This window comes from Elephas maximus, chromosome X (assembly GCF_024166365.1).
Source record: "Elephas maximus indicus isolate mEleMax1 chromosome X, mEleMax1 primary haplotype, whole genome shotgun sequence".
Taxonomy (NCBI): domain Eukaryota; kingdom Metazoa; phylum Chordata; class Mammalia; order Proboscidea; family Elephantidae; genus Elephas; species Elephas maximus.
This window is the reverse complement of record NC_064846.1, coordinates 101,808,231-101,826,891: the sequence shown is the minus strand read 5'-3', so window position 1 is coordinate 101,826,891 and position 18,661 is coordinate 101,808,231. Positions and strand designations below refer to the sequence as shown.

The window sequence follows — 18,661 nt, the reverse complement described above, 5'->3', positions numbered from 1 at the left end:
CAGCACACACCAGGATGCTCCACCCTCCTCCCCCCCTCCCCACCATGCCAGGGTAGTGCTTACCAAGCCTGGGCCCTGGAGTCAGAGTGCCAGAGTAAAGACAGGACTCTGGGCTGCTGGGTCTCTCCAACCCAGGCCTGAGGGCAAATGGCAGACCAGCTATAGTCCCTTGGTCCAGGCTCAGGCTGAATTTGTTGCCCAAGGAAGGTCTTGAAGGGCTGAGGGAGGGAAAGGTAGGGGCTTCCGAAGCAAGACGGAGGTGGGAGCAGGATCACTGGCTAGTAAACAGATCACCAAGAGGCCTATCATCTTGGGTCGTGTCTCCCTACCCACCCAATGCCACTGCAGGGCAGCCTCATTCTGGTGGTATATTCTGGACTCCTCTAGGGATGGTGGTGGAGCCGTAAATGTAGTAATTGTCAGAGCTGATGTAGGCCTTAGAGACTGTCATAAATAGGCACCTCGTGGGCCACTTAAACCAAAACCAAACCAAACCCACTGCTGTCAAGCCAATTCCGACTCATAGCCACCCCATAGGGTTTCCAAGGCTGTAAATCTCTATGGAAGCGGACTGCTGCATCTTTTTCCCATGGAGTTGCTGGTAGTTTCGAACCACCGATCTTAAGACCCCAAAGTGTTTTCTTTGGCTCACACAGTGCCTACATTAAAAAGAAATTAGCTGCTATTATTTAAATGGATATTTTTACATAAAAATCCATATGTATATCTTCTAAAATGTCCAAAGATCTAGTGACACTGGGCCCACATTCTTACAAGCTGGAGCTTAGTGGTACGAGCCCTTTTAGCCAGAGCATACTCTCTGCTTCACCATGGTCTCTGACTGCCTGAGTTTGCCCTGCGTGGGGCAAATGGGAAAACAGAGGCCCAGAGAGACAGGAGAGCACTTGGTCAAGGTAGCCCAAGCAGGGTGAGGTACAGAGTCAGGATTAGAACCCAAGCTTCCCCATGCCCTTTCCCCTGCACCCCTTCCTTAGAGCTCTCCTAGAGGCTAGAAGGCTCCTCTGCCACTGCCATCCTCTTTGTTCCGGCGGCCTGGCAGGCCTCTGTAGCCAGGCTTTGTCTGGCCGCCTTCCTGCGCAGCCCCTTCATCTGCCTGGGCCCCAGCCCCAGCCCAGGCCTCCTTCGGGTGAGAGCAGAGGCACTTCGAGGCTTCTGCAGCACAGCCCCATCTCCCGCAGCTCTGAACAAGAATCTCATTAAGTGCAGGGGGCGGCTGCTGCCGGGCCTGGGGCGCCCCAGCCACAGAGCTGGCTTCCTTCTGCAAACAGCCCTGGCTGGGGCTGGGCCGGGCCTTTGTGTGTGCGTGGAGGGGGGCACTGCAGCAGCCTCCCCTCAGCCTCTCTGACTGCCTCCTATTTCCTCTCCCACTGGTCCCTCTGACCACCCCATCCCTGCTTCTGTCTCCCCACTGCTCCTTCACTCCACCTTTATTTTACTCTCTCCCTTCCGCTCCTTTTTCTTTTCTTCTCGGCCTGGCTCTTTCTGGCTCTTTATGCCCTGTTCTTTGTGGTCTGGTTTCCCATCTGAGCCTTAGAAATCTCGCCTACTTTCCTCTCTATCTCCATCTTGCTGCATCACCATCTTGCTGCGCCAGAGGGGTGCCCTCTTAGCTTCTGTCTCTCACCCTCCATCTCTGAGCTTCATCCTCTATCTCTCCTCCCCAGACTCATTGTCTCCCTTGCCCTGGGGTTTCCCTCACCGGGGCCTCTGAATCACTCTCTCTCTCCCTCACTTGGGCTCTCTGGCCTGCTCTGAGTCTCTATGTTTCTGAGGCTGCCACAAGGCAGTTCTGGGAGGTTTGCTGTACTAGATAAACATGACCCCAGCAGTAGGACGTGAGGAATTCTGCTGACAGCACTTTCCTCTGGGGCTGAGGAGGAGTAGTGTGAATAGGTAGCCAGGGTCTTCCTGAGGAGACAGCAGTGTCCATTCTATGCCAGCCTCCCTGCTTTCAGAGCTTCTTAGCCAGCTCAGAGTGTCTCCCCAGCTGGAGAAAAGGGGCTCCAAGGAGCTACTCATCCAGCCTAGTCTACTCACCAATACCCCACCCCCCAACATGCACATACTGCTCTCCAGTACCGAAGGCCTAGAGCCAATTAAATGGAATTCAGCCCTGTGTTTCTCCTGGCCTGGCCTGCCTAAACCTCGAGGGCAGTGGGTCTACAGAAGGGAAACAACACCAGGGGTCTTTGAAGCAAGGTATTGGGTGTGAGGATCCATTAGAGGTCATTGCATTCGTCCCTCTGCTGTCAGACGACACTCTGCCCTTTACAACAGTTCTATATTTAAAATTTCTACCCTCAGAGAAAAAATTTATTAGCCTCCCCCTCTCACCTATTCTGAGGCTTCATCCTACTGTTTGTCAGAAGGTTCCTGAAGTCAGACTGAAACACTTCATACTGAGATTCAGATAAACAGTGTGGGCTCACCTACAATGTGTATGGTGCATGGCGTGGGTGGTATGGTGGTGTGGGTGGATCTGTGTTCCTAGACAAAGTGGAAAAGGGATTGTCGATTTGCGTGTGTGGCCAGGGGACAGGATGAGACAGGATGCAGGGAGTTCAGGGGAGACGGTAGTACAATAGTCCAGAAGAGAGGTGATGGAGTCCTGCCCTAGGGCAGTGGCAAAGAGGCTGAAGGGGAGAAGGCCTGATACCATGGAAGAAAATGTGGACACAAATGCTGAAGAAGAGGACATAGAAGGGATTGAATGACATGAGTCCAGGAGGCTTTCTGAGGAATAATCTGGGGCAGGTTTGTGGGAAAGTCCTTTCAGATTGAGGAACATCAAATGCTGTGGAGTTATGTGGGGATGCCAGAGGGTCTTCAGAGGTAGGCAGGGGAGCTAGCTTCAAGGAGCAAACATTTAGCCAACACTTACTATCAGGGTGACCAACTTGTCCCAGTTTGCCCAGGACTGTTTAGGTTTTAACATTGAAAGTCCTGCATCCTAGGAAACCCCTCAATCCTGGGTAAACCGGATTGTTGGCTGCCCTACCTACTATGCACTAAGTGGTGTGTACTGGATGGCTCACTTCAACCTCACAACAACACTACAGGTAGAGTGTGTTACCCCCATTTTACAGCCTAGAAAATGGAAGTCATGAAAATTTAAATAACTCACTTTAGGGTCATACCATAAGTGGCAGATTTGAGCTCAAGGTTTGTTTTAAGGCATTGAGTTGTTTTATCCTAGACCTTCAGGGACAACTTAGTCACCCCTCTTCCCCCTCTTCCCCCACCCCCGCCACGCACATTCCAACCTCAGACAGAGTTTCAAAATCCTGAGATGAGGCAGTGTTGCTTGGACCCACTGCTCAAGTTCCACTGGACTGGGGCTGGGAGTGGGGGCGAGCTAGGGGAAGGGGATCTTCAGTATGGACTACCACTTGTTGATTTTTTGGCTTCTCCCCCAGCTGTGGGCAGGACCAGCTGCTGGGGGGGGTGGGGGCAGAGGCGGAAGCTGATGGAAGTGCTGGGGGTGGGAGTAGTGTGTCTCCAGGGCCTTGCTGGGTTCCTGGGCTCCAGGTGGTGGGTCTGGGGAGGGCTGGCCCAACATCTGAGAGCAGGATGGGGGCTGGGCCCCAGAAGTCCCACACTACTGGTCAGAGTCTCCGGTGTGTTGGAGTGTGAGGAAGTGTCCACAGAGCAAACAAACAGAGCCTGTGAGGACAGGAAGCAATTACGGACCACCCGGCCTAGCTGCTGAGGAGCTCAGAGTGGAGGGGGGCAAGCTGAGGCAGTGATACAATGCCAACTAGGTGTGGGGAGGCAGGATGAATAGGCTCTAGGTGGGTGGGGTTGTGAGGAGACCTTAGCATGTGTCCCCTGCCTTTGGGTGAAATATCTCCCACTTGGAAATAAACCCCAGAGAAGGGGCTACCTTGGTGGGCATGGTGCTGGCTCCTGATCAGGCAGCCTTGGTCCTAGATCTGGCTGTGGCTCTCGTGTGCTTCATTTGGGACCTGTCCCTTCCTCTCTCGGGGCCTCAGTTTTTCCTTCTGTATAATGAAGTGGTTGGAAAAATGATCTTCAACAGCCCTCCAGGTCTGACGGTCCATAATGCTATAAAGTTGCTGAGAGCTAAGGATTTTCTAGCTGACAAGAATTTATTGAGTGCTAGCTGTATGCAGACCCTAGGGCTAAACAGTGGGATTGGAGAACAGAATTCAGAAGAAGTTAGACCTGGGCTCTGTCCTTCAGGAATATTGTCTTAAAAATAACATGTGTTGCATGGGCTAAGAAGTTTATTTAAATTCATTAATTTCCCTACAATCCTGTGAATAGGTGCTATTATTATTCCCATTTTATAGATGAGGAAACTACGACTAAGGGAAGTTATATGATTTGCCCCAAGGCTACATAGTTACTCTTAGAGTTGATTCCCACTCATAGGCACCCTACTTAAACAAACAAAAAACCAAACCTGTTGCTGTGGAGTCGATTCTCAGCAACCCCAGTTAGGAAGGGAGAAAAGCAGGATTTTACCTAAAACAAAACAAAACAAAACAAAACCCAGTGCCGTCAAGTTGATTCTGACTCACAGCGACCCTATAGGACAGAGTAGAACTGCCCCATAGAGTTTCCAAGGAGCGCCTGGCGGATGTGAACTGCTGACCCTTTGGTTAGCAGCCGTAGCACTTAGCCACTACGCCACCAGGGTTTCCAGGATTTTACCTAGATCAGTCTTATTCCAAAGCCAGTGTTCTGAACCAAGACTTGAAATTACTTCTACTAAAGCTGGTAAACCAATAATTGCCCATTGTCTATATTGTGCTTTTCTTCTCATTACCTTATTTCAGCTTCACAATAGCCCTGGTGATATTATCCCCACTTTCCAGATAAGGAGATTGAGCCTCAGAGATGGAAGTGACTCACTGCTCGGCTTCTAATGCCAGATGTGTACTGAGATTCAGTCAAACGTCCCCCCTCTCGTGCCCAGGCTCCAACAGAAAGCCAGCAGCACTCCTGAAGTAGCCAGGAAATGCCTGATCTTGTCACCCACCTGGGGTGCGTGGGTGGGAAGCATTTGACCCTTTCCTCTGGCCTTGGTCTCTGCAGCCTCCCCTTGTCTCCCTTTCCCAAGAATTTATTGAGCACCTATGATATTCTAAGCATTGTGCAAGGGATTTCAGTGCACTCTCTTAATCTTCACTCTGTTCCATGAAGTAATTTGAAACCCCAGTTTGTAGAGGAGAAAAGAGAGGCTCAAAGGCCTCAAAGAGAGCCTCTTCATCTCCAAGGACTCAATGCAGGGGCTTCAAGGGCTTTTGGAGCCTGCGCTTACAGTTTTGGTCCCTTCCCTGGCCCCCCTTCCTTGAACTGCCTGGCCAAGGCCAGAGCTTACTCTCAGGTCCTGCAACCAAGGCCAGGTTCAGCGTCTCTCGTAGTTCCTTCCTTTCCTCCCTCCTAAATCCAACTACATTTTCTGACTCACCCGAAGCTGGAGCTCAGGCCTTCTCAGGCTGAGATTCCTTTGGGACTGTAGCCTCAAGTGATCTTGTGCTGCTGAAACCTCAGCTCGTAGGTACTGTTCTAAGCTTTTGTTTTTTTTTTTTACCTGAATGACCTCATTTACTCCTCACTACAATCTATTGAGGTAAATACTATTATTATCCTCATTCCTATTTTCCAGACAAGGAAACTGAGGCACAGGGAGGGAAATGTCTTGCCCAAGGTCATACAGCTGGTAAGTGGCAGAGCCAGGATTCACACCCAAGCGAGCTGGTGCACAGTCTGTGTACTTAGAAGGTCCTTAAGTGCCATCCCTAAGGAACATGACCTTTATCCCGAGGCAAGAGAAAGAAATTGAGGGGTTTAGCATAGGAGGAAAATAATCTGCTTTGCCTGTGAGAACAATCCCTCTAGCAGCCGTGAGGAGGGGGACTTGAAGGGGCAGATGAGAGGCAGGGATACTAGTGAGAAGGCTGAGGCAGCTATAATCCCAGGGAGGGACGATAGTGGCCTGGCTTCGGGCGGTGGCCGTGGACATGAAGAGAAGAGGGCAGAGTTGGGAGATGTTTTGGAAGTGGAGGCAGTTGGTGCATTCCGTTGTGCCTGCCCAAAGGAGAAGTGAGACCTGGGGTGCTGCTCATGTGTCCTCATGCCAAGCTGTGTGCTCTGGTGTGGAATCTCATCTGCCCTCAAGAAGGGGTACCCTTTTCTAATTGGTCTATCTAGAAGGGACGCCTTTTTCAAATTCACACTAGACACTGTATGGGCTACCTGGTGGCCCTGACTGGATGTTGGAATGAAGGAGGCTGTCGTTAGGATGCTGTCACAGAGGAACCTGCTCCATCCTTTCCTCTCCTGCTCCTTGTTGTCCCCTGGAGCTCCCTCCAAGGTGGGACAAATTGTGACAATGGAGGGAAATGCAACATACGTGTGTGTGTGTGTGTGTGTGTGTAAAAATCTAGAAGGATAGACAGCAAACTATTAACAGTGGTTACTGCCAGGGAGGATATTAGAGGTGAGAAGAACTTAACTTTTTGCCTTATGCACTTAGGCAGTTATTATATTATGATTTTTACAATAAGCACGTTTAGTTTTTTTCTTTTTTAAAGTAGAAGTATTTTTAAAAGGAATAAAACCCTAATGCTCAGTGTTGAGGTGCATATCAATTGAAACAGTGGACAGCATTTTGCAAAATTGAGGGGTTGTGATAACTGATTAGTGATACCCCCCACCCCCTCCAGAGAGAAAGGAAAAGCCAAAATGTCCCAGGGTGATTGTTCACAGGCTCAGAGCCCTGGCTAGGCTGAACCCTGGGAAGTAGGTGGTCAAACTCAGCTGCCCTGGGCTTCTCAATGGTTGCCCTTATCCCATCGGCCCCCTGGGGCCAGACAGAGTTTGCACAAAAGGAAGCTTTAGTTGTGGGCCTTTGCTAGGGCCCTGGGAATCACTGACAAATTGAATGGGATAATAAGTCAATTAAAGCTGTCCCATGGGTGAGGCATCCCAGGGCAGGGGAAAGCCTGAGAAGGCTAGGGAGTCACACAGGGCACCTAGAATCCTGAGCCTTGGACCCCTGAAGAAACTTAGGACAGACCCTCCCCTTCTCTAGACCTCAGTTTCCCCATCTACACAATAAAGAGGCTGGCAGACATGGTCTCTTAGGGCCATGCCAGCACTAATGTTCCAGGAGTCTCTAATTAAAACTGTCCCCTGTGTATTCATTTTCTTGTCAAGTTTTAATTAATGGCTGATGGAGCCAGAGCAGGCACCAGCTGCCACCCTGTTGCTGGGAGGCAGGAGACACCCATGGGATGCTTGACCTGATAATCACTGCTAAGTGGCCTTCATCCCCATCTCTTCACCCCAGGCCTCCTCTCATAACTCAATGCTTTTTCCACTATACACTATACTACCTAAGATTTTATGCCTGATGTGTGTGTGTGTGTGTGTGTGTGTGAGTCCCTGGGTGATGTAAATGGTTAACACACTCATCTGCTAACTGAAAGGTTGGATGGAGGTTTGCGTCCACCCATAGGTACCTCAGAAAAAAGACCTGGTGATCTACTTCTGAAAAATGAGCCACTGACAACCCTGTGGAGCACAATTCTACTCTGAGACATATGGGGTCACCATGAATCAGAATCGAATCAATGGCAACTGATATGGATGTGTGTGTGTGTTTGCAGGTGACAAAGGATATATCCTTCACCTCAGCTCTGCCACTACCTTGCTCTATGATCTTGGTTGTAACTTAACCTCTCTGACCTTCAGTTTTCTCTTCTATCTCATGGGGATAGCATTTGGCTGCAAGTAACAGAAAAATCAACTCAAAATAGCTTAAACACTAAGCACGCTTATTATCCCATAGAAATCCTAAAGAATGTTGTTTCAATGGTTAGTTTATTCAACATCAAGAACTCAGGTTCTGTCCATCTTTTTGCTCCACCATCCTCAGCTGTTGGCTTTTGTCCCCAGACCTGTCACCTCATGGCCATAAAATGACTGCAGCAGCTCCAAGCATCACACTCTAATTGAACAAAATCTAGAGACTTGAAGAAAGAACAATATTGCCTTATGTCCCTTTATAAGAGCAAGGCAGCTTTCTCCAGAACCCCCCAGCAGTTTTCTAGCCATGCATCTCATTGGCCAGAATTGTGGCATATGCCCAAGCTGAACCCAATCACATGGTTAGGAGGTTGGAATTATCATGACTGATTTAAACCAGTGTTCACAATCCTGGCTACACATTAGAATTGCTTGGGGTGCTTTTAAAATAACCAGCGCCCAAGCTGCACTCCCAGACCAATTTAATCTCTGGAGGTGGGGTCTGATTACCAGTATTTTAAAAAAGCCCTCCAAGTGAGTCAAATATGCAGCAAGGGGTGAGAACCACTGGCTTAGACTAATCAAGATTCGGCCCCTGAGCCCAGACTACTTGTAGGTGGGTGGACAAAACTGGGGTTCTGATATAAGAAGAGGAAATGAGGGTGCATGGTTCTTAACTACCCAATATCCATGCATAACCTTTGTCTCATATTAGTACCAGGAATAGGGTTTGAACCCATGTGAACATGTGGCCTCTAGAGAGATTTCCTACGAGAACTAGCCCTACCTTTAGATTCTAAGGCCCTGGCTACCCTAAGTCGGTTGTGTCTAAACCTGGCTGCACATCAGATTCTCCTGAGATGCTTGTTAAAAATGAAGATTTCTGGACCGACCTAATAGCTACGGAATCAGAATAATTTAGACTAGAGTGCACACACAATGCATGTGTAGTACATGTGCCCGTGTGTGCATGCACACACACACATACACACACACAATTTGTTAATTCCTCAGGCGATTCTTAGGCAGCTCAACCACAGAGTGGGGCTTTAAAGTGACTGTTCCAAATATCTGCTTCACGGGCCTGTTATGGTGCCTGAAAGGCCACCATTAGGATCCCTTTTCTAAGTTAAGTCATCATCTCTATTACTCACCGCCCCCCCCAACAAAAACATGTTACATTATCGGTTATTAGGAAAAGGTAGCTGGCAAGTCACTGAGTGTCTCTTGGCTTCATTTCCTTTTTCTTAAAAATGTAAAGTGCCCATGAGACAATGGTCAGTAGTTTGTCAAACATATTGAACGGATGGTGTGAAAATATCTGTGGACTAGGAGACTGGAGGTCAGTGTTCTAGTCCTGTCACTGGGTGAACTTGAGCAAGCCCTTTCTACTCTCCAAACACCTGTACCTCCATTTTATAATTTGTGAAATGTGAAGGGTTGCATACATGGATAGATTTTTTTTTTGCAGTGTTCTTAATGATAACAATAAGAGCCTCTTCAGCAGAAGCCATTTAGCAATTTTGCAACTTACCACTCCATGTCCTTGGAAACCCTGCTGGCATAGTGGTTAAATGCTATGGCTGCTAACCAAGAGGTTGGCAGTTCGAATCCGCTAGGCGCTCCTTGGGAACTCTATCGGGCAGTTCTACTCTGTCCTGTAGGGTTGCTATGAGTCGGAATCGACTGGACGGCAGTAGGTTTTTTTTTTTTTTTTAATGCCATGTCCTGAGGGGTAGGACAGAAGTCCTCCACATTTGGAAGGAAAAGGATAGAGAGAAAAGTCTGAATTATGGAATTCTGCTCAGGGAGGAAAAGCCTGGGCGAGTGGGTGTGCTGGATGACTTCTAGGGCAGCCTGAAATGAGGAAGGCTTCTAAAGACCCATGTCTGGGGCTTCAGAATTTCCACTGGGGTCTATGGACCCTTAGCTTTGCTCACTGGAGCTTCCAATGACCCTACTTGAGCAGAGGCTTCCTCTCTCCCTCTCTTCCTCCTTTCCTCCCTCCCTCCCTCACCCAACAAAAATCAATTGAATGCCTACTATGTACCAGACACGGAAGGGTTTGTGAGGTCTGTAGGCCCCAGCCCTGGGACTGGCCTTTACATTATCCCTCCAGGCCTGGAATCTCCGTTTCCCCCACTTCCCTTTGTTCCACATCTGGCTCCAGGTCAAATGTGGTTTTCCTACAGCCAGCAGACCTGAGAGCATCCATGTGTGGATCCTGAGCCAGAGCCAGTACAATGAGGAGTTCATCCATTAGCTGAGCCCAGGGCTGGGGCTGGGAAAGAAGACCCTGGGTGTCAGGCCACCCAGGACGTGGGGTGGGGAGGGGAGCTTCTGGACACATCAAGGAGGTTTGTTCTGTCTGAGACTGTCTCAGGATGGTAAGGATCCAAGACAGGGAGCGAGGAATCCTGGGTTCAAATCCTCTGCGTACCACAAACTCTTTCTGTGACCTTAAGCGTGTCTCTGCCTCTCCCTGGGCCTCAGTTTCCTCATGCATAGCATGAAGGAGTTCGGTTAGAATCACAGAGTCATGGAATCTCTGGGTTGGAAGTACTGTAGTCCCAGCCCCCACCAAATGCTTTAGTCCTCTCGGCAGCATCCTGCACAGTGATTGCCTAAACTCTACTTGCACACCTCCAGTGATGGGAAGCTTCCTTCCTCCAATGGCACTCTGCATATCTCAGCATAGCTGGCTGTTAGAAGCTTGATCTGAGATTGGTCTCCCTGTGGATTGTATCAAGGGATCCTAGCTCTGTTGCCTATGGCCACACACCTCATCTACCCTGTGACAGTCCCTTAGAAGCTTGAATTCAGAGTCCAAGGTCCCCTAAATCAACTCTTCTCCAAGACAAATAGCCCCTTCAGCTCCACTGCTTTCACAGAACCTGGTCTGTGACCCGTTAATGTGTGGGACCCATATCTGGACACAGGCCAGTGGGGGTGGCAAGTGGGGGTGGCAAGGCTGCAAAGGGCCAGAATGTCACCTTGCTCCTTCAAGACACAATACCTCATATATATATATATATATATAATTTTATTTTTGTTGTTGTTGAGAACATACACAGCAAAACATACACCAGTTCAACAATTTCTACATGTACAACTCAGTGACATTGATTACATCCTTCAAGTTCTGCAACCATTCTCACCCTCCTTTTCTGAGTTGTTTATTCCCTGTTAACGTAAACTCACTGCCCCCTAAGTTTCCTATCTTTTGAGTTGCTGCTACCAATTTGATATCATATAGATAGATCTTAAAAAAGCACAATGCTAAGGCAGACATTTTTCACTAGTTAAGCTAACACAATACTTCCTGCAGTTGGACCTCAGGTCTCATTTATTACCTATAGGGTCTCCACTAGTCCATGAGCTCCATGAGGGTGAGGGTATTTCTGATTCCTTTCAGTTGCCCCAGTGCACAGCCCAGAGTCTTGCACAGAGTTGGCATCATCCGTACTTGTATGTTGAGGTAGTTGAAAGCCAGGGGCGTGTGTGTATGTGTGTGCATGCAAGCACGTGTGTGCATGTGAGCACATGTGTGCATACATGTACCTGTAGCCTGAATGCAGCCTGAATTGGGAGAGTGGGCTAGGCCATGGAAGGGCCCAGATTGTCCATATACATTCAGGCAGCCTTCACCACCCCCATTGCCTGCTACATTTGGCACACAGTGAGAGCCTGGCATGTGGCCTGGTAGTACTCGTGTTCATCAGTGCCCAAGCCCCAAGGAGGCTGGTATCTGTGTCTGTAGATTCACAGGGCTCCCAGGAGCCCTGCATGTATCTAACGGCTCTGTGTACCACTTATCAATGTTGTGTAGGTGTGTGTGTGCTGATGGAGGTATCCCCTGGCGTCTAACAGAGGCAGAAGGAAGTGGCTGTGTCCCATCCATTGGCAGGGCTGACTAGGCGATCCGGCTGAGGCAGTAGGAAATGACTGTGCCCATCAGTCAGCAGGGGTGTTCCTGGCTGGCTGAGCAGGAGGTAGGGAGGTGGCTGAGCCCTGTCACTTGACAGGGGTATTTCCAGCTGTCTGCATGAGGAGGGGAGGCAGCTGCCCTGGCAGGTGGCGGGGGTCTCCTGGCCATGCCTGCTCTGACATGGCCCATCTCTGTGTGTGTGTCCCCTTGCCATTCAGCTGTCATCAGCCCCAATCACCACAACGGAAATCAGCTCTGCCAGAACTGAAGGTCATAGGAAGGACATTTCAATTATTCCATGTCATCTGTCTAGGTCCCAGTGAAGTGGACAGCCTGGAGGCTTCAGGGCTGACTGGAGGGAGTGTGTGCCGGGGAAGTATAGGGCAGATGAGGAGAAGGAGAGGGAGGGTCATGAAGGTAACTCATGGGCTATCTTGAGCTTAGGGGGCCAACAGAGGCCTCTCCAGACACACTGCTACAGATGGGGAATTTTCAGAACCCATTATCTGGTTGCAGGAGTGGTAAGGGCAAACGTGGGTCTGGGAGTTGGACAGACCTGGGTTCTAGTCCTGGCTCTGCTACTTCCTGGCTGCCTGACCATTTTCTCATCTGTTAAATGGGGGATGTTGTGAAAAGCACCAGGTTAGGCCCATAATTCACACCCAGGAAATGCAAGGCCTCTTCTTGCCTTTTCTTCTATCTGAGGCTACCTGAGTGAGGCAAGTGGTAGCTGGAAAAGGCAGGGATAGGAATTGCCTTTTTGGGGGCCTCTACCAGCTTGTCCTGAGCCTGAACCAGAGTCTCCTTCCTCTTAGCCCCTTTCCTTTGGCTAGGAAGCCCAGTTGGCATAGATGACAAGAAGGGGCGGGGGGGGGGAGCGGGGAGTGACTCCTTGGCCAGTTCTGACTTCCGCCTGAGGATTCCTGGCCTTCCCTACCTGTGGGATATTTCTAGAATCCCAGCCAAGTGCTCCACACCCTAAAAGACTCTACTTTCATCCCCTTGCCAGAAGGGAGGGCAGGTGTTGTTGCAGATGAGGAAACTGAAGTTCTGTTCAGTGACTTGTCCAAGGTCATGCAGCTATGGAGTTGACACAGGATTCAAGCCCACCATTCCATACCCGCTGTCCTTTTAATTTTATCTATTATCACGCTACTTCCCCAGCTCCACAGTAGTCTGACTGTGACAGACTACTCACGATTTCCAAAACACTCCCTACATTTTCCTGCCTCTGTGTTTTTCTTCACCTAGCTGCTTTGGCCTGGAATGTCCATCCCGCCCTGCCCTGCCCCACTCCTACTTCCACCCCTGCCCACCTCCTGGCCTGTGGAAATCCTTCTTATTCTTCAAAGTTGTGACGCCTCTTCTGACCCCTGAAAACTGGAGGACTTCCTGTACTCTCAGAGAGCTTTGCTGCATTCTTGTGTTGTGACACCAGGAGCTGTGCCCACAAAACAAGATGGTTTTGGAGATCCTTGAGCTGGACCCTCTCACTGCTATGAGCATGAACTAGGAGAACCAGAGAGAGGAAGGGACTTGAATACTCTACTGCTTTTCTCATTACCTCTCTGGGTACTGCTTCATAGTCTTTCCTGTTGGAGGTCCTAGGCCCTCTTTTCTTCTCTCCTTTCCTCTCTTCTCCACCTTTCTCCTCCTAGGGGAGCTCATCTCTGATCATGGCCTTAAGGGCAGTATTTCTAATTGTCCCTGGTCATTTCCACCAGGGTGTCCTCCACTCACCTCAAACTCAACATGTCCTAACTATGCTAATCAGCTGCCACCTGCTCTTCTAAATCTGCCCTTCCTGTGTCCCCTCTCTCAGTGAATAGCATCAATCAACACACCCCCACCAGAATCCTGGAGTCATCCTTGACACCTCTTTCTCCCCCTATCCCCATCACATCCAATCAACCACCAAGTCCCACCCATTCTACTTCCAACACAGGCTGAATCTACCCACTTCTCTCCAGCTCCATAGCCTCCACACTGGTCTAGGCTGTATCATCTTTTGCCTGTGGTTGCCTCCTCCACATTCTTCCTGCTTCCCCTCTACCACCTCTTCTGTCAGTCCATTTACCACAAAGTAGTCAGAAGAAATGTCTCAAAAGGCAAATAACACCATGTTAGTGCCCTGCTCAGAAATCCCCAAAGGTTTCTCCCAGTATTGAGAATAAAAGTCAAGATCCTGTGGCATCTCACCTTGTATCCTCCTCTCTTACATTTTATCTTCTCTGTCATATTGAATTTACCATGCCATCTTCTGCTCCTGAGCTTTGTCCAGGCTACTCCTTCTGCCCAGCACATTTGTCCTTTCACCTTTCCCCTGGCTAGTGCTTCCTCAGCCTTTGAGTCTGAGTTAGACATCACTCTGTATTTGTCCTTTAGGACTCAGGTTACGTGCCACCTCTTCCTGGAAGACTTCCTAGATTCTCTCCCCACCCCCAAATCTGGGTTAGATGCCCCTCTTATGAGCTCTGATCCCCCACCACGAATCTCTCCTGCCACCTTGTAGATCCTCTATCATAGCATGGTTCACCATGGGTTGTAAATACTTGGGTGCTTGTTTGTTTCTCTCACTACTCCAGGGGCCAGCAAGTTACCACCTGCAGGCCAAATCTGGCCAACCACCTGTTTTTGTAAATAAAGATTTATAGAAACACAGCCATGCCTATTCATTTACATATTGTGTATGGCTGCTTTCATGCTGCAATGGCAGAGCTGAATAGCTGTGACAGAGACTATATGGCCCTCAAAGCCCAAAACAATTAGTATCTGGCTCTTTACAGAAAAAGCACTAGACCATCTGCCCCACGAGGGCAGGGACTGTGTCTGTCTAGTTCACTGCTGGACCCTTACCACCCAGCTCAATGGCTGGTGGTTGGCAAGTGGTTGAGAAACATTTGTCAAACTGTGGCTTAAGTGTACAAGGTCATGGAGTAAGTTTGAGGCAGACCCAGGGTCCCTGGATCCCCAAGCAATTACTGACCTTTGGTTTCTCAGTTCTGTATCTTCTACTAGACAAGAAAAAACTAGTAAAAACTAAGCTCCCTAAAAAGGAGGATGAGGCGAGATCCCTTGAGTGTTCCCACTCTTCCCTAGAGCAGGGCCAGATCCAGAGGACAGGCCTCTCTTAGGTGCCTCTTAGGTGCTTGCTTGCTGATAGACTGACTATCTGAGGACTCAGGGGAGGTAGGTGGGGCTGTGGAGCTGCTCTGAAGGGGCCTGAACCCTCTCTCAGATATGCTTTCCCAGTTCAAGACTGTCCCTGCCACTAGAGGAGTGGTTTTCAATCAGGTGATTTTGCCTTCCCCAGGGAGCATTTGGCAATGTCTGGAGACATTTTGGTTGATGCATATGGGTGGAGGAGAGAGTTGATACTGGCATCTAGTGGGTAGAGGCCAAGGGTGCCACTAAACATCCTACAGTGCAAAAGGCAGCCTCATATAACAAAGAATTATCTGGCTTAAAATGTCAGTGGTGCCAAGATTGAGGAATTCTGCTCTAAAGCAAAGGTTTACAACCTTACATGCCCGTTACAAACACCTGAAGAATTTTTGAATCATGCCAATGCTTGGGCTCTAGCCTAGAACAATTCAAACAAACTCTCTGGGGCTAGTACCCAGGCATCAGCAGTTGTGTAATTTCCTCAGGTGATTCTAATATGAAACCAGGGTTAAGAACCACTGAGGTAGAGCCTACTCTCTGGGGAAAGTTTCCAAGGATGGACCCCATAGATATTGTCCAAATCACCCAGGATAGTCTTTGCCTCAAATATTTGGCCCCACTTCCAGGCCTGCTGGTCCGTTTGGTAAATCTGACTACTGCACTTATGGGGTATCTCTGAGTACTTAGGGACCTGCATAGCCTCTCTTATCCCCTTCTGCCTCCTGCCAATCTCTGAAGGAAGATGGGTGCTGATAGAGGAGAGAGGAGGGAGCTGGGGATCACCACTGGGATTCTAATCACCTCCAACCACAAAAATCCATATCAAGGCTTGATTGTAGAGAGAAGTACCCCTTCCTAAAGCCTAAAAGCAACCCAGAAGCCCAAAACTGATGCAGAGAGAGGGGCTCAACAGTATGGATGTTGGGGAGGAGGAGAGGGAGCCCCCAGCATCCAGAACTAGGATGTGTATGAAGCTCTATGATTGGCCCCTGGGCCTGAGCAGGCTCCCTGGCCAGGGAAAGGAGAGCATGGAGCAGGTGAGGGGAAAGGTGCGTTTCTCCTCTATGGGATAAACTTTACCCTTCCTCTAAAACAACAACTCCACAGGGGCAGATCCACCCTGGCTCCCGTGTCCCCTCCCCAAGATGGAGCTGGGTGTCCATCCCAGAGTTAGGCCTTCCTTCCCAGGAGGAACTTCTGGTCAGCCCCCATACCTCTCCTGGACTGGGCAAGCACTGATCACAAGCTGCTCATCTACTTGTGTGTTGGGAGGGCCAGGCTTTGATGGGACTCTCTGACAAGGAAGATTTCCCAAGCCCAGGGTCTGTTGTGATTTTTTTTTTAATTTTTATTGTGCTTCAAGTGAAAGTTTACAAATCAAGTCAGTCTCTCATACACAAATTTTTATACAACTTGCTATATGCTCCTAGTTGCTCTCCCCCTAATGAGACAGCACATTCATTCTCTCCACCCTGTATTTCCGTGTCCATTCAGCCAGCTTCTGTCCCCCTCTGCCTTCTCATCTCCCCTCCAGACAGGAGCTATCCACAGTCTCATGTGTCTACTTGATTCAAGAAGCTCACTCCTCACCAGTATCGTTTTCCATCCCATATTCCAGCCCAATCCCTGTCTGAAGAGTTGGCTTTGGTAATGGTTCCTGTCTTGGGCTAACAGAAGATCTAGGGACCATGACCTCTGGGGTCCTTCTAGCCTCAGTCAGACCATTAAGTCTGGTCTTTTTATGAGAATTTGAGGTCTGCATCCCACTACTCTGTTTCTCCTTCAGGAGTTCTCTGTTGTGTTCCCTGTCAGGGCAGTCATTAGTTGTGGTTGCTGTGATTTAAGATTCGAAAGGCCACAGTTCAGCCATGGTCTGACATTAAGCCTGCAAGAAAGCAAGCAGACTGGGCCACATTTGGGCTTTACGGCAGATTCCCGGGGCCTGGGCTGGGAAGCTGTAGCCAGAGTGACAGTGCAGAGGCAGAAATAGAATAAAGCTGAGTGGAAGATTCATATTGCATATAGTTGCCCTGGTGGGGTGAGTAAAAATACAGACAAGGCTCCAGAGAGCACCAGGAATTAGATGCTAACTATCCTGCCTTGATGAGGACAGGGAAAGTGGATTAGGACCTGTCATGCAGGTGACATTAGAGTTGGCGCTTGCAGCATGAGGAAGAAATTGCAGAAGACAGAGAATAGTAACCCAGAGGGAGGACAAAGTGGAGGTGAAATCCCAGAGGGGTGTCATGTTTGGGACCCACTGAGTTGGGCCCTGTGGATGGAGCACACAGGGTGTGCAGGCAAGGAATGGAACTGAGGCCAGAGAGATGGGCAGGGCCTCAGATTGGGAAAGTCTGTGTGTACACTCAGATGGTGAGAATCCTGACTTTATCCTGAAAGCTATGGCAACTATGCATGTCCTGGAGAAGGCAAGGTAAGTGTCATGCATTGAATTGTGTCCCCCCAAAAATGTGTGTATCAATTTGGTTAGGCCATGATTCCCAGTATTGTATGGTTGTCCTCCATTTTGTGATTATAATTTTATCTTGAGAGCATTAGGGTGGATTGTAACACCACCCTCACAGGTCACCTCCCTGATCCAAGGTAAAGGCAGTTTCCCTGGGGTGTGGCCTGTACCACTTTTTATCTCTCAAGAGATAAAAGGAAATGGAAGCAAGCAGAGAGTGGGGGACATCATACCACCAAGAAAGCACCACCAGGAGCACAGTGCGTCCTTAGGACATGGGGTCCCTGCTCCTGAGAAGCTCCTAGACCAGGGGAAGATTGAGGACAAGAACCTCCATCCAGAGCTGACAGAGAGAGAAAGCCTTCCCCTCGAGCCGATGCCCTGAATTTGGACTTACAACGTATTAGACTGTGACAAAATAAATTTCTCTTAGTTAAAGCCATCCATTTGTGGTATTTCTGTTATAGGAGCACTAGATGACTAAGACAGAATTTGGTACCGAGAGAATGGGGTGCTGCTCTAACAGATACTTAAAATGTGGAAGCGGTTTTGAAACTGTGAATGGATAGAGCTGCAACAGCAGCAGAAGACCAGCGCAACAGAGAGGCTGCAACAGCAGAGAACCAACAGTAGCAGAACCAGGAGACCAGCGTGACATAACGCTGGAGCCAACCCACGGAGTGAAAGAGCTGAGTGCCTGTGCACAGGAGGCTTCCTGGCGGAGTGGGGTGCCTCCAGGCACTTGTCAGTAGGGCTAGGCTTGCTTACCCACGGAACCAGAGAGCTGAATGCCTATGTGCAAGAGGCTCCTCGTGGAGTGGGGTGCCTCTAGGCACTTGTCGGTGGAGCTATAGAGCTTTGGAACATTTGCCCCAGCAGGGCAGGTGCGGGCATGAGGCCCGAAGAGCTGAGAGGCCAAGACACCAGGAAGCAGAAGCTGAAGAGACAACACAAGAAGCTGAACTGCCTCAGTCTCAAAAAGTACGGCCATGACCTCAGGGGTTACAAAAGGTGGAGCCATGGCCTCTGGTGTTTCTAAGAGTGGAATTGCCGCTCAGATGGACTAGGAGAATGGTGAGTCTAAAGCTGAGGGAGCAGAGTTGCAGTTCCAGTGAGCCTGGAAGGCAGAGCCGAAGCCCAGGGCTGAGAGGCCTCCACTCAGAATCGGGAGAGTGTGGCCAATACCTAGAGGCTGGAGGGCAGGGTTATTGTATAAATTGTCTCAGAGAACACAGGATTATTTTCAAAGCTTTGAGGTCAAATGTAATGTGTTCTTCTGACTTCCTTGGTGCCCGTTACGC

General features: G+C 49.4%; 1 long non-coding RNA gene across 12 annotated transcripts in view; it reads right to left on the bottom strand.

Moving 5' to 3' along the window:
- The window catches only part of LOC126068969 (uncharacterized), a 144,253-nt gene that overhangs the window by 6,103 nt on the left and 119,489 nt on the right, over positions 1 to 18,661 (bottom strand). For 8 of the 12 annotated variants that reach the window (XR_007515788.1, XR_007515787.1, XR_007515786.1 and 5 more), the window contains one exon: positions 3,905 to 4,509. The exons of 1 other annotated variant lie outside the window; for it this stretch is intronic. This is a non-coding gene — a long non-coding RNA (uncharacterized LOC126068969). The remainder of the gene's footprint in view (positions 1 to 3,904; positions 4,510 to 18,661) is intronic. 3 more of the 12 variants (XR_007515791.1, XR_007515792.1, XR_007515790.1) reach the window with 2 other exon arrangements.